The sequence below is a fragment of the Salmo salar genome, chromosome ssa09, assembly GCF_905237065.1.
Source record: "Salmo salar chromosome ssa09, Ssal_v3.1, whole genome shotgun sequence".
NCBI lineage: Eukaryota > Metazoa > Chordata > Actinopteri > Salmoniformes > Salmonidae > Salmo > Salmo salar.
In genome coordinates this window covers 78,769,887-78,782,909 of record NC_059450.1, presented here as the reverse complement: position 1 = coordinate 78,782,909, position 13,023 = coordinate 78,769,887, and positions in this window count along the sequence as shown.

Sequence of the window (13,023 nt, the reverse complement as noted above, 5' to 3'; positions counted from 1 at the left end):
CCAGTTTCAGACAGGCAGCCATACAGGGAGCCACTGATCTCAGCTGTTTGTAGTCACCTGTCTGTCTGTCTGCTTGGCCATGGCTCCTGTGACTGGACTAACTCAGTCACTCAGGTTCCTCATGGCCATCTGAGGGCTCAGGGCTAGGAGGGCCGAGTGGTTCACCTGTCATGCCCCTTCTCCCCAGCCAAGCCCACCACATGCCAGCAGTACACCCAGCCCTGAGCCCTCTGACTAATAAAGTTTGCTCTCCTCCCTAATGGACTACTATCCCCCATATGCCTGTTTATTTAGAAATGTTGCTGTCTCTGAATAGGGTTTCTGAATGCCAGCAATTCCATGATGTATTACTTTCAGCTAACTGCTCTGATAAGCACAGGGCTTCTTAGAAAATAAATTAAGAGATTACACTGGTACTGTCAGGTAAAGGGAACTCTGATAGCATCCCAACTACTTTTGACCAGAGCCTAATGGGCCCTTGTCAATAGTGCACTACATAAGGAATAGGGTGCTATTTGGGACGTAACCTCTCTCTCTCTCTGGATGGCGATGCTGCCTGAGTTTCGTTTTCCTTTGAAAGGATGAGGTAATTTGATGTTCCCTCCATTAGCTCATTACTGTTACATTATGTATCCTCCACCTCCATTATTAAGGTACAGTTAGAGATAGGTGGAAGCAACCTCCATTAAGGTACAGTTAGAGATAGCAGCCTCCATTAAGGTACAGTTAGAGATAGCAGCCTCCATTAAGGTACAGTTAGAGATAGCAGCCACCATTAAGGTACAGTTAGAAATAGCTGCCTTCATTAAGGTACAGTTAGAGATAGCAGCCTTCATTAAGGTACAGTTAGAGATAGCAGCCTCCATTAAGGTACAGTTAGAGATAGCAGCCTCCATTAAGGTACAGTTAGAGATAGCAGCCTCCATTAAGGTACAGTTAGAGATAGCATTCTCCATTTAGGTACAGCTAGAGATAGCAGCCTTTACTGAGGTACAGTTAGAGATAGCAGCCTTCATTAAGGTACAGTTAGAGATCACAGGCTTTATTAAGTTACAGATAGAGATAGCAGCCTTCATTACGGTACAGTTATAGATAGCAGTTAAGGTACAGTTAGAGATAGCAGCCTTCATTAAGGTACAGTTATAGATAGCAGCCTTCCTTTAGGTACAGTTAGAGATAGCAGTTAAGGTACAGTTAGAGATCGCAGCCTTCATTAAGGTACAGTTAGAGATAGGTGGAAGCAGCCATGCAAACAGAGACACACAGGTTCTGTGTATTTATACAGACAGACAAAGGTTGATCATCAACTGTATATGGACATCACCCAAAACACACTGGTTGCATCCCAAATGGCATCCTATTCCCATTTATAGTTCACTACTTTTGACCAGATAGGCCATTGCTGACACGAGTGGCCCACTTGATATCCTAACACAGCTCTTCTCCTCCATAACGCTATCCAGGCCAAGTGGCCCTCTATTCTAATCACAGCTAATTAAAGATGATTAGTTTGCAGAGACGGTCCCCGTTGGCCGAGGGTAAAGGAGCTGGGATTGTAAAGGTAGTGACAGACATGTCAGCCGGCGGCGGCGAGGAGAGGAGGACGAGAGGTAGAGCTGCTTACCGTGCCGTTCTGATAGATCCAGGCCAATTAGGACTGTTGACTCGGCCACATCCCCACATCACCACTGTCAAACGCAGCCAAGGTCATCCCTGACATGACACTGCCTTACCTGGGCTGATAGATTACAGGACGAGCTAGTGCTATGATACCAATACCCCCCCCCCCTCCTCTTACTGTACAGTACCCACTAGCACCCATTCAGAGCCAATCGCAATGGTGCCCTTCATTTTCTGAACCACAACTCAATCCCCACCGCATAGCCAAAGTTAAACTGTTGGGGTCTAACGGGGAAAAAGGTATCCAGGCATTGAATTGCATGTACAGTATTGTGAGGTTATTGTCACGGAAATGGCTGGGAATGGCATCCTGTAAATCAGATTACATTGTACCTGGGAGCATGTACAGTATGGTGGGTATATACACACAAATCATTCATTTCTCTCCACAAGTGGCTCACTCTATATGGCAGACATTTTTCCTGTCTATATAGTAAAAACGGAGGTAGAATGTTCAGTAAAGCTATCCCTAGTACCCCTCCATGAAAATACTACTCATTTACAAAGATACTCTACCAAAGACATAATATAACTGATCAGCAGCTGTTCTACATTACAGTAGACTTCAGAATAAAGCTTCCAGTTGGAACCCAATAAGGTTTTTCAGAGCCATGCCATAAGGGAACCATTTAAGGTTCTTAAGTCTTTACAGTGTTAATTTAACTCCTGAATCAACACTAGAAGTCACCCAAGTTATAGACTGTTTACTCTGCTACCGCACGGTAAGCGGTACCAGAGCGCCAAGTCTAGGACCAAAAGGCTCCTCAACAGCTTCTACCCCCAAGACATAAGACTGCTGAACAATTAATAAAATCGCCGCCGGACAATTTACATTGACCCCCCCTCCCTTTTGTACACTGCTGCTACTCGCTGTTTGTTTGTTACCTATGCATAGTCACTTCGCCCCCACCTACATGTACAGATTACCTCAACTAGCCTGTACCCCTGCACACTGACTCGGTGCCGGTGCCACTTGTGTATAGCCTCGTTATTGTTATTCTTATTGTGTTACTTTTTATTATTACTTTTTATTTTAGTCTACTTGGTAAATATTTTCTTCTTCTTGAACTGCACTGTTGGTTAAGGTCTTGTAAGTAAGCATTTCACTGTAAAGCCTACACTTGTATTTGGCGCATGTGACAAATGAAGTTTGATTTGATTAGAAATGTTACACTGCAAAATCAACACTAGTCAACACTGGTCAAGTTGCTGTGTGCTATAAAAGGGACACATCTGCAGGCTTCCATACATTTCAAGGACCTTTTCGAATTCCAATGAACTGCAGATGCCACGTTAAGAACCCCCCACTGAACTCAAAAGGTTCTTTATCGGGCAAGAGTTCTCCAAGGAACCATAATAAGAGCTGAAAAAGAATGCCGTGTATGCAGAGTGAAAACATTACAGTGAACATTATGTTTAACACTGAACCTGCTGTCTGTATGCACCGAGCAATGAAAAGGTCTGTCTTAATTTAGCATGTAATGTGGCTAGAGACATTCAATTGGATGTTAATATCTCATCATTATATTGATAGCAATGATTATGCAGATTGCAGTCATCAACACATTGTATTAATGAGTCATCGTGTGGGAATTGGCGCCGTCAGGGGATGAAGTTAACAGAACCTTCACCCTCCCAGCCTACTGTCTTTCTCTCTGTGTGACTCCCCACTGCAAAATAAGGACTGGTTGTTACAGCGGTTACATTTTAACATTAATTAAATGTATATAATTATTGCAAAGGGAGAAAAGAGAATTTAACAATGCCCCCCCCCTTTCTCTCTCTCTCTCTCTCTCTCACACACTATCGACTGGAATATTGGTATGTCAGGGATACCTTAAGGGGAGAATTACACTCTTTTTTTTTAAATCTGGAATGTTTTTTTTTAAATACTGTTTTGGTGAAGCTGTGTTTGCTTAGTTACCCGCTGTGCTTATGCTGTTCTGTGCTCATAGTGCTCATAGTGGCCCATGCATGAGGCATGGAATCATTCTACTAAAACTGTCTGGTTAGCTAGCTAACAAACATAGTGTCACGTCCTGACCAGTAAAGGGGTTATTTGTTATTGTAGTTTGGTCAGGACGTGGCAGGGGGTGTTTGTTTTATGTGGTTCGGGGTTTGTTGGGATATGTATTTATGTAAGAGGGGTGTTTGTTTTATGTGTTCTGGGGTTTTTGGGTATTGTTCTTGTTTTGTATTTCTATGGTTTTTCTATGTTGTGTATTTCTTTGTTGGCCTGGTATGGCTCTCAATCAGGAACAGCTGTACATCGTTGTTGCTGATTGGGAGTTATACTTAGGTAGCCCTTTTTTCACATCTCTTTTGTGGGAAGTTGTTTTTGCTTAGCTGTGTGTGTAGCCTGCAATACTGTGCGTTCGTTCGTTTTCTTGTTTGGTTAAGTGTTCAATAAAAGTTAAAATGAGCACTCAACCCGCTGCGCCTTGGTCTACTCCATCCGACGACCGCTACACATAGTGTGAAGATATATCCACAAATTCATTGTTTTACACAATATTTTATCATACTTGATCAAATCAAATCAAATCAAATGTATTTATATAGCCCTTCGTACATCAGCTGATATCTCAAAGTGCTGTACAGAAACCCAGCCTAAAACCCCAAACAGCAAGCAATGCATGTGAAAGAAGCACGGTGGCTAGGAAAAACTCCCTAGGAAAAACTCCCTAGAAAGGCCAAAAACCTAGGAAGAAACCTAGAGAGGAACCAGGCTATGAGGGGTGGCCAGTCCTCTTCTGGCTGTGCAGGGTGGATATTATAACAGAACATGGTCAAGATGTTAAAATGTTCATAAATGACCAGCATGGTCAAATAATAATAATCATAGTAGTTGTCGAGGGTGCAACAAGCACGTCCGGTGAACAGGTCAGGGTTCCATAGCCGCAGGCAGAACAGTTGAAACTGGAGCAGCAGCACGGCCAGGTGGACTGGGGACAGCAAGGAGTCATCATACCAGGTAGTCCTGAGGCATGGTCCTAGGGCTCAGGTCCTCCGAGAGAAAGACAGAAAGAGAGAAAGAGAGAATTGACCCAGACTGACCCTAGCCCCCCGACACAAACTACTGCAGCATAAATACTGGAGGCTGAGACAGGAGGGATCAGAAGACACTGTGGCCCCATCCGATGATACCCCCGGACAGGGCCAAAACAGGCAGGATATAACCCCACCCACTTTGCCAAAGCACAGCCCCCACACCACGAGAGGGATGTCTCCAACCACCAACTTACCGTCCTAAGACAAGGCCGAGTATAGCCCATAACGATCTCCGCCGACTCAGCCCCTGTAAAAGGGTTAGCGGCAGAGAATCCCAGTGGAAAGAGGGGAACCGGCAAGGCAGACACAGCAAGGGCGGTTCGTTGCTCCAGCCTTTCCGTTCACCTTCACACTCCTGGGCCAGACTATACTTAATCATAGGACCTACTGAAGAGATAAGTCTTCAGTAAAGACTTAAAGGTTGAGACTGAGTCTGCGTCTCTCACATTGGTAGGCAGACCATTCCATAAAAATGGAGCTCTATAGGAGAAAGCCCTACCTCCAGCCGTTTGCTTAGAAATTCTAGGGACAATTAGGAGGCCTGCGTCTTGTGACCGTAGCGTACGTGTAGGTATGTACGGCAGGACCAAATCGGAAAGATAGGTAGGAGCAAGCCCATGTAATGCTTTGTAGGTTAGCAGTAAAACCTTGAAATCAGCCCTTGCCTTAACAGGAAGCCAGTGTAGGGAGGCTAGCACTGGAGTAATATGATAAAATTTTTTGGTTCTAGTCAGGATTCTAGCAGCCGTATTTAGCACTAACTGAAGTTTGTTTAGTGCTTTATCCGGGTAGCCGGAAAGTAGAGCATTGCAGTAGTCCAGCCTAGAAGTAACAAAAGCATGGATTAAACTTTCTGCGTCATTTTTGGACAGAAAGTTTCTGATTTTTGCAATGTTACGTAGATGGAAAAAAGCTGTCCTTGAAACAGTCTTGATATGTTCTTCAAAAGAGAGATCAGGGTCCAGAGTAACGCCGAGGTCCTTCACAGTTTTATTTGAGACGACTGTACAACCATCCAGATTAATTGTCAGATTCAACAGAAGATCTCTTTGTTTCTTGGGACCTAGAACAAGCATCTCTGTTTTGTCCGAGTTTAAAAGTAGAAAGTTTGCAGCCATCTACTTCTTGATGTCTGAAACACAGGCTTCTAGCGAGGGCAATTTCGGGGCTTCACCATGTTTCATTGAAATGTACAGCTGTGTGTCGTCCGCATAGCAGTGAAATTTAACATTATGTTTTCGAATGACATCCCCAAGAGGTAAAATATATAGTGAAAACAATAGTGGTCCTAAAACGGAACCTTGAGGAACACCGAAATTTACAATTGATTTGTCAGAGGACAAACCATTCACAGAGACAAACTGATATCTTTCCGACAGATAAGATCTAAACCAGGCCAGAACTTGTCCATGTAGACCAATTTGGGTTTCCAATCTCTCCAAAAGAATGTGGTGATCGATGGTATCAAAAGCGGCACTAAGATCTAGGAGCACGAGGACAGATGCAGAGCCTCGGTCTGACGTCATTAAAAGGTTATTTACCACCTTCACAAGTGCAGTCTCAGTGCTATGATGGGGTCTAAAACCAGACTGAAGCGTTTCGTATACATTGTTTGTCTTCAGGAAGGCAGTGAGTTGCTGTGCAACAGCTTTTTCAAAATGTTTTGAGAGGAATGGAAGATTCGATATAGGCCAATAGTTTTTTATAATTTCTGGGTCAAGATTCGGCTTTTTCAAGAGAGGCTTTATTACTGCCACTTTTAGTGAGCTTGGTACACATCCGGTGGATAGAGAGCCGTTTATTATGTTCAACATAGGAGGGCCAAGCACAGGAAGCAGCTCTTTCAGTAGTTTAGTTGGAATAGGGTCCAGTATGCAGCTTGAGGGTTTGGAGGCCATGATTATTTTCATCATTGTGTCAAGAGATATAGTACTAAAACACTTTAGTATCTCCCTTGATCCTAGGTCCTGGCAGAGTTGTGTAGACTCAGGACAATGGAGTTTGGAGGAATACCCAGATTTAAAGAGGAGTCCGTAATTTGCTTTCTAATGACCATGATCTTTTCCTCAAAGAAGTTCATAAATGTATAACTGCTGAAGTGAAAGCCATCCTCCATTTGCGAAGGCTGCTTTTTAGTTAGCTTTGCGACATTATCAAAAAGAAATTTCGGATTGTTCTTATTTTCCTCAATTAAGTTGGAAAAATAGGATGATCGAGCAGCAGTGAGGGCTCTTCGATACTGCACGGTACTGTCTTTCCAAGCTAGTCGGAAGACTTCCAGTTTGGTGTGGCGCCATTTCCGTTCCAATTTTCTGGAAGCTTGCTTCAGAGCTCGTGTATTTTCTGTATACCAGGGAGCTAGTTTCTTATGACAGATGTTTTTAATTTTTAGGGGTGCAACTGCATCTAGGGTATTGCGCAAGGTTAAATTGAGTTCCTCGGTTAGGTGGTTAACTGATTTTTGTCCTCTGACGTCCTTGGCTAGGCAGAGGGAGTCTGGAAGGGCATCAAGGAATCTTTGGGTTGTCTGAGAATTTATTGCACGGCTTTTAATGCTCCTTGGTTGGGGTCTGAGCAGATTATTTGTTGCGATTGCAAACACAATAAAATGGTGGTCCGATAATCCAGGATTATGAGGAAAAACATTAAGATCCACAACATTTATTCCATGGGACAAAACTAGGTCCAGAGTATGACTGTGGCAGTGAGTAGGTCCAGAGACATGTTGGACAAAACCCACTGAGTCGATGATGGCTCCGAAAGCCTTTTGGAGTGGGTCTGTGGACTTTTCCATGTGAATGTTAAAGTCACCAAAAATTAGAATATTATCTGCTATGACTACAAGATCCGATAGGAATTCAGGGAACTCAGTGAGGAACACTGCATATGGCCCAGGAGGCCTGTAAACAGTAGCTATAAAAAGTGAGTGAGTAGGCTGCATAGATTTCATGACTAGAAGCTCAAAAGGCGAAAACGTCATTGTTTTTTTTTTGTAAATTGAAATTTGCTATCGTAAATGTTAGCAACACCTCCGCCTTTGCCGGATGCACGGGGGGTATGGTCACTAGTGAGGCCTCATTTAACACAGTAAATTAATCAGGCTTAAGCCATGTTTCAGTCAGGCCAATCACATGAAGATTATGATCAGTGATTAGTTCATTGACTATAACTGCCTTGGAAGTGAGGGATCTAACATTAAGTAACCCAATTTTGAGATGTGAGGTATCACAATCTCTTTCAATAATGGCAGGAATGGAGGAGGTCTTTATACTAGTGAGATTGCTAAAGCGAACACCGCCATTTTTAATTTTGCCCAACCTAGATCGAGGCACAGACACGGTCTCAATGGGGAAAGCTGAGCTGACTACGCTGACTGTGCTAGTGGCAGACTCCACTAAGCTGGCAGGCTGGCTAACAGCCTGCTGCCTGGCCTGCACCCTATTTCATTGTGGAGCTAGAGGAGTTAGAGCCCTGTCTATGTTCGTAGATAAGATGAGAGCACCCCTCCAGCTAGGATGGAGTCCGTCATTCCTCAACAGGCCAGGCTTGGTCCTGTTTGTGGGTGAGTCCCAGAAAGAGGGCCAATTATCTACAAATCCTATCTTTTGGGAGGGGCAGAAAACAGTTTTCAACCAGCGATTGAGTTGTGAGACTCTGCTGTAGAGCTCATCACTCCCCCTAACTGGGAGGGGGCCAGAGACAATTAATCGATGCCGACACATCTTTCTAGCTGATTTACACGCTTAAGCTTACATTGCGCTTGGTGACCTCTGACTGTTTCATCCTAACATCGTTGGTGCCGACGTGGATAACAATATCTCTATACTCTCTACACTCGCCAGTTTTAGCTTTAGCCAGCACCGTCTTTAGATTAGTCTTAACCTCTTGGGGCTAGGTGGGACGCTAGCGTGCCACCTGTGGTGCACTCCATCAACAGCAGGTGCATTTCAAGAGCGGCAAATTTGAATCCAAATAAATGTCAAAATTCAAATTTTTCAAAAATACAACTATGTTACACCATTTGAAAGATAAACATCTCCTTAATCTAACCACGTTTTACGATTTCAAAAAGGTTTTACGGCGAAAGCATAAATTTAGAGTATGTTAGGACAGTACATTTACAAGAGTTGTGTGTAATGTTTTGTCAAGTCAAAGACAGGGTCACCAAAACCATAAAACCAGCTAAAATGATACACTAACCTTTTACAATCTCCATCAGATGACACTCCTAGGACATTATGTTAGACAATGCATGCATTTTTAGTTCTATCAAGTTCATATTTATATACAAAAACAGCGTTTTACTATGGCATTGATGTTGAGGAAATCGTTTCCCTCCAATAACCGGCAGTCAAGTCAGCGTCAGAAATTAAATAATTAAAATTAGAAAACATTGTTAAAATATTATATTGTCATTTAAAGAATTATAGATTTACATCTTTTGAACGCAATCAACTTGCCAGATTTAAAAATAACCTTACTGGGAAATCACACTTTGCAATAATCTGAGCACTGTGCCCAGAAAAATACGCGTTGCGATACAGACTAGACGTCATGTTGGGGAGATCTAAAATCGAAAATACTATGTAAATAATCCATTACCTTTGATTCTCTTCATCAGATGTCACTTCCAGGTATCACAGGTCCATAACGAATGTAGTTTTGTTCAAAAAAGCTCATCATTTATGTCCAAAAATCTCCGTCTCGTTAGCACATGATGTAAGCCAGCCGGACTTCTCGTCATGAACGAGGGGAAAAAATATATTTCCGTTCGTTCAAACATGTCAAACGTTGTATAGCATAAATCATTAGGGCCTTTTTTAACCAGAACATGAATAATATTCAAGGTGGACGAATGCATAGCCTTTTATAACGTATTGGAACGAGGGTACCCAACATGAAGTAGCGCGCCAGGTGTCTAATGGGACATCACCGTTCCATGGCTCTTGTTCGGTCAGATCTCCCTCCAGAAGACTCAAAACACTTTGTAAAGGCTGGTGACATCTAGTGGAAGCAATAGGAAGTGCCAAAATATTCCTAAACCCCTGTGTCTTTCAATGGGATAGCTTTAAAGTCAATACAACACATCAGGTATCCACTTCCTGTCAGAAAATGTCTCAGGGTTTTGCCTGCCAAATGAGTTCTGTTATACTCACAGACACCATTCAAACAGTTTTGGAAACTTTAGAGTGTTTTCTATCCATATATAATAAGTATATGCATATTCTAGTTACTGGGTAGGATTAGTAACCAGATTAAATCGGGTACATTTTTTTTATCCAGACGTGCAAATGCTGCCCCCTAGACCCAACAGGTTAACGTCGGTAGCCCTGCCCCCTGGTAAACAGTGTATGATCGCTGGATGATTAGTTTTAAGTCTAATACTGCGGGTAATGGAGTCGCCAATGACTAGGGTTTTCAATTTGTCAGAGCTAATGGTGGGAGCCGTCGGCGTCTCAGACCCCACAACGGGAGGAGTAGAGACCAGAGAAGTCTCGGCCTCCGACTCCGACTCGCTTAATGGGGAGAACCGGTTGAAAGTTTCTGTCGGCTGAATAAGCGACACCGGTTGAGCATTCCTACAGCGTTTCCCTCCAGAAGCCATGAGAAAGTTGTCCGGCTGCGGGGACCGTGCGAGGGGGTTTATACTAACGTTACTATCTGTACTTACTGGTGGCACAGACGCTGTTTCATCCTTTCATACACTGAAATTGCCCTTGCCTAACGATTGCGTCTGAAGCTGGGCTTGCAGCACAGCTATCCTTGCCGTAAGGCGATCATTCTCCTGTATATTATAAGTACAACGACTGCAATTAGAAGGCATCATGTTAATGTTACTTAGCTTCGGCTGTTTGAAGTCCTGACGAACCATGTCCAGATAAAACCTCCGGGGTGAGAAAGTTGAATGAAAAAAGTTGAGTGAGGGAAAAAGTAAAAATATACGGTAATGAAAAAGTAAAAACCGTCAGGTAGCAAAGTAAGATCGGCAACAAAACGCACATCAGCGTAAACAAGTCTGCAAGTTGTGACCGGAAACAGGAAACCGGAAACCACACAAGACACTACACCTGCCCACTCTGAGCCAGAGTTATTTGATCAAAGTTTTCCTTTACCAAAATGGATGACTTTTAGGCATGATGTTAGGATCCTAATGTTCATTCTAGAGTACTAATATTTTATTCGATGAGGCAGACAGTCATCAGTGCAGCTGTACAGTATAAAGAGGCTTTCATTTTATAGTGGATATTGTTCTAGAATAGATGAACCAGTGCAAAAATAGTCTGATGTGTCTGTAATTATTGTGTGTTATGTTCTACAATAATTGATTAGGGCCTGGAGGATTTGTCCGGCGTGTTCTTGCCCTGTTACAGTTATTGAAATAATCAACCTTGTCTAGAATCACTCCATTTGCAAACATTTTCCAGGCACAACGCCCAGCCCCGATCATTTATTATTAGGCTTTAACAGGGCACTCCCAAGGACTCAATTTAGCTAATGTGGTGGCAAAATATTAACCAAGGTGATTAGGAAGAGGCAACCATTGTGATCTTATCGATCTACTGCACGTTCTTAGTTAAAATATCTGAAATATCTGCTTTATGGTGGTAAAGGTTGAAAAATATTGCAAATATAGTCATTCATTGTACACTTTTTGCCATACCATCAACATTATGGGATGTATGACTGTTCGATTTTTAGGAAGCTGCAGTTGAACATTTCTTCCCACACACTGACAGGACCAAGGACAGGGATTGGTTGGCAGCAGCACGTCATTCTTCAATCAGCATTGTACTTCACAGTACTTTGCCACATCCACAATCTATCCACACCTCAATTCTCACAATCAAATAAGTAGCATAAATGTGTAATCTACACTGATGATAAATTAATTACGGGTCTTTTTCCAACAATGCAGAGTTAAAGATAATTAAAAAAAAAATAGAAATAGTGAAATAAGGAATAAATACACAGTGAACAACAATAAGAAGTAAAAATAACATGGCTATTGTCACATCCTGACCAGCGGAGGGAGGAATTGTATTAGTTTTGGTCAGGATGTGGCAGAGGGTTTGTGTTTTTGTATGTATTTCTACATTCTGTCTAGTTTAGTTTTTCTATGTTTAGGTTTGGGTGTTGGACTCTCAATTGGAGGCAGGTGTTTCTAGTTGCCTCTGATTGAGAGTCCTATAATTAGGTGTGTGTTTGGTTTGGGTTTTGTGGGTAGTTGTTTTTGCATTGCTTTGAGTATAGCCTGCAAGACTGTTGTACTGTCGTGTTTCTTTGTTTTTTTTGTGTTCACTAAATAAATGTCAATGATGAGCACGCAACCCGCTGCGCCTTGGTCCATTCCTGACGACAGATGTGACAGAACTACCCACCATACCAGGACCAAGCAGCGGAGGAATTCTGCCGAGGACTGGGGAACACGGCGGGTAAGGGAGCCCGAGAGGCAGCCCCAAGATTTTTTTTGGGGGGGGCACAAGGGCTGTTTGGCGGGGCGAGGTTGGAGACCCAGGCCAGCTCCCCATACCCTTGTTGGACAGAAACAGACTGGACAGGTCCCGTGCTTTGGGGTAGGTGCTGTGGTGAGGCCTGGTATTTTCAGGCCGGTATGCGCAGTACCAGCACCCCACATGTGCCAGGGGAGAGTGGGCATCGAGCCTGAAGGGGTGATGCCAATCCTGCGCTCGAGACCGCCAGTGCGCCTCTACGGTCCAGTGTTCCCCGCTACACGCACTAGCCTTGAGGTGCGTGTCTCCAGGCTGGCACGTCCTGTACCAGCCCCACGCATCAGGCATCTAGTGCGTCAGCCCAGCCTCGCCAGTCTGGGGCCACCAGAGCTGCCCGCCAGTCAGGAGTCGCCAGAGCTGCCCACCAGTCAGGAGTCACCAGAGCTGCCCGCCAGTCAGGAGTCGCCAGAGCTGCCCGCCAGTCAGGAGTCGCCAGAGCTGCCCGCCAGTCAGGAGTCGCCAGAGCTGCCCGCCAGTCAGGAGTCGCCAGAGCTGCCCGCCAGTCAGGAGTCGCCAGAGCTGCCCGCCAGTCAGGAGTCGCCAGAGCTGCCCGTCTGTCCGGATCAGCCAGAGCGGCCCGTCTGTCCGGATCAGCCAGAGCGGCCCGTCTGTCCGGATCAGCCCGAGCGGCCCGTCTGCCCTCCGGCCCAGCCCGAGCGGCCCGTCTGCCCTCCGGCCCAGCCCGAGCGGCCAGTCTGCCCTCCGGCCCAGCCCGAGCGACCCGCCTGCCCTCCGGCCCAGCCCGAGCGGCCCGCCTGCCCTCCGGCTCAGCCCGAGTGGC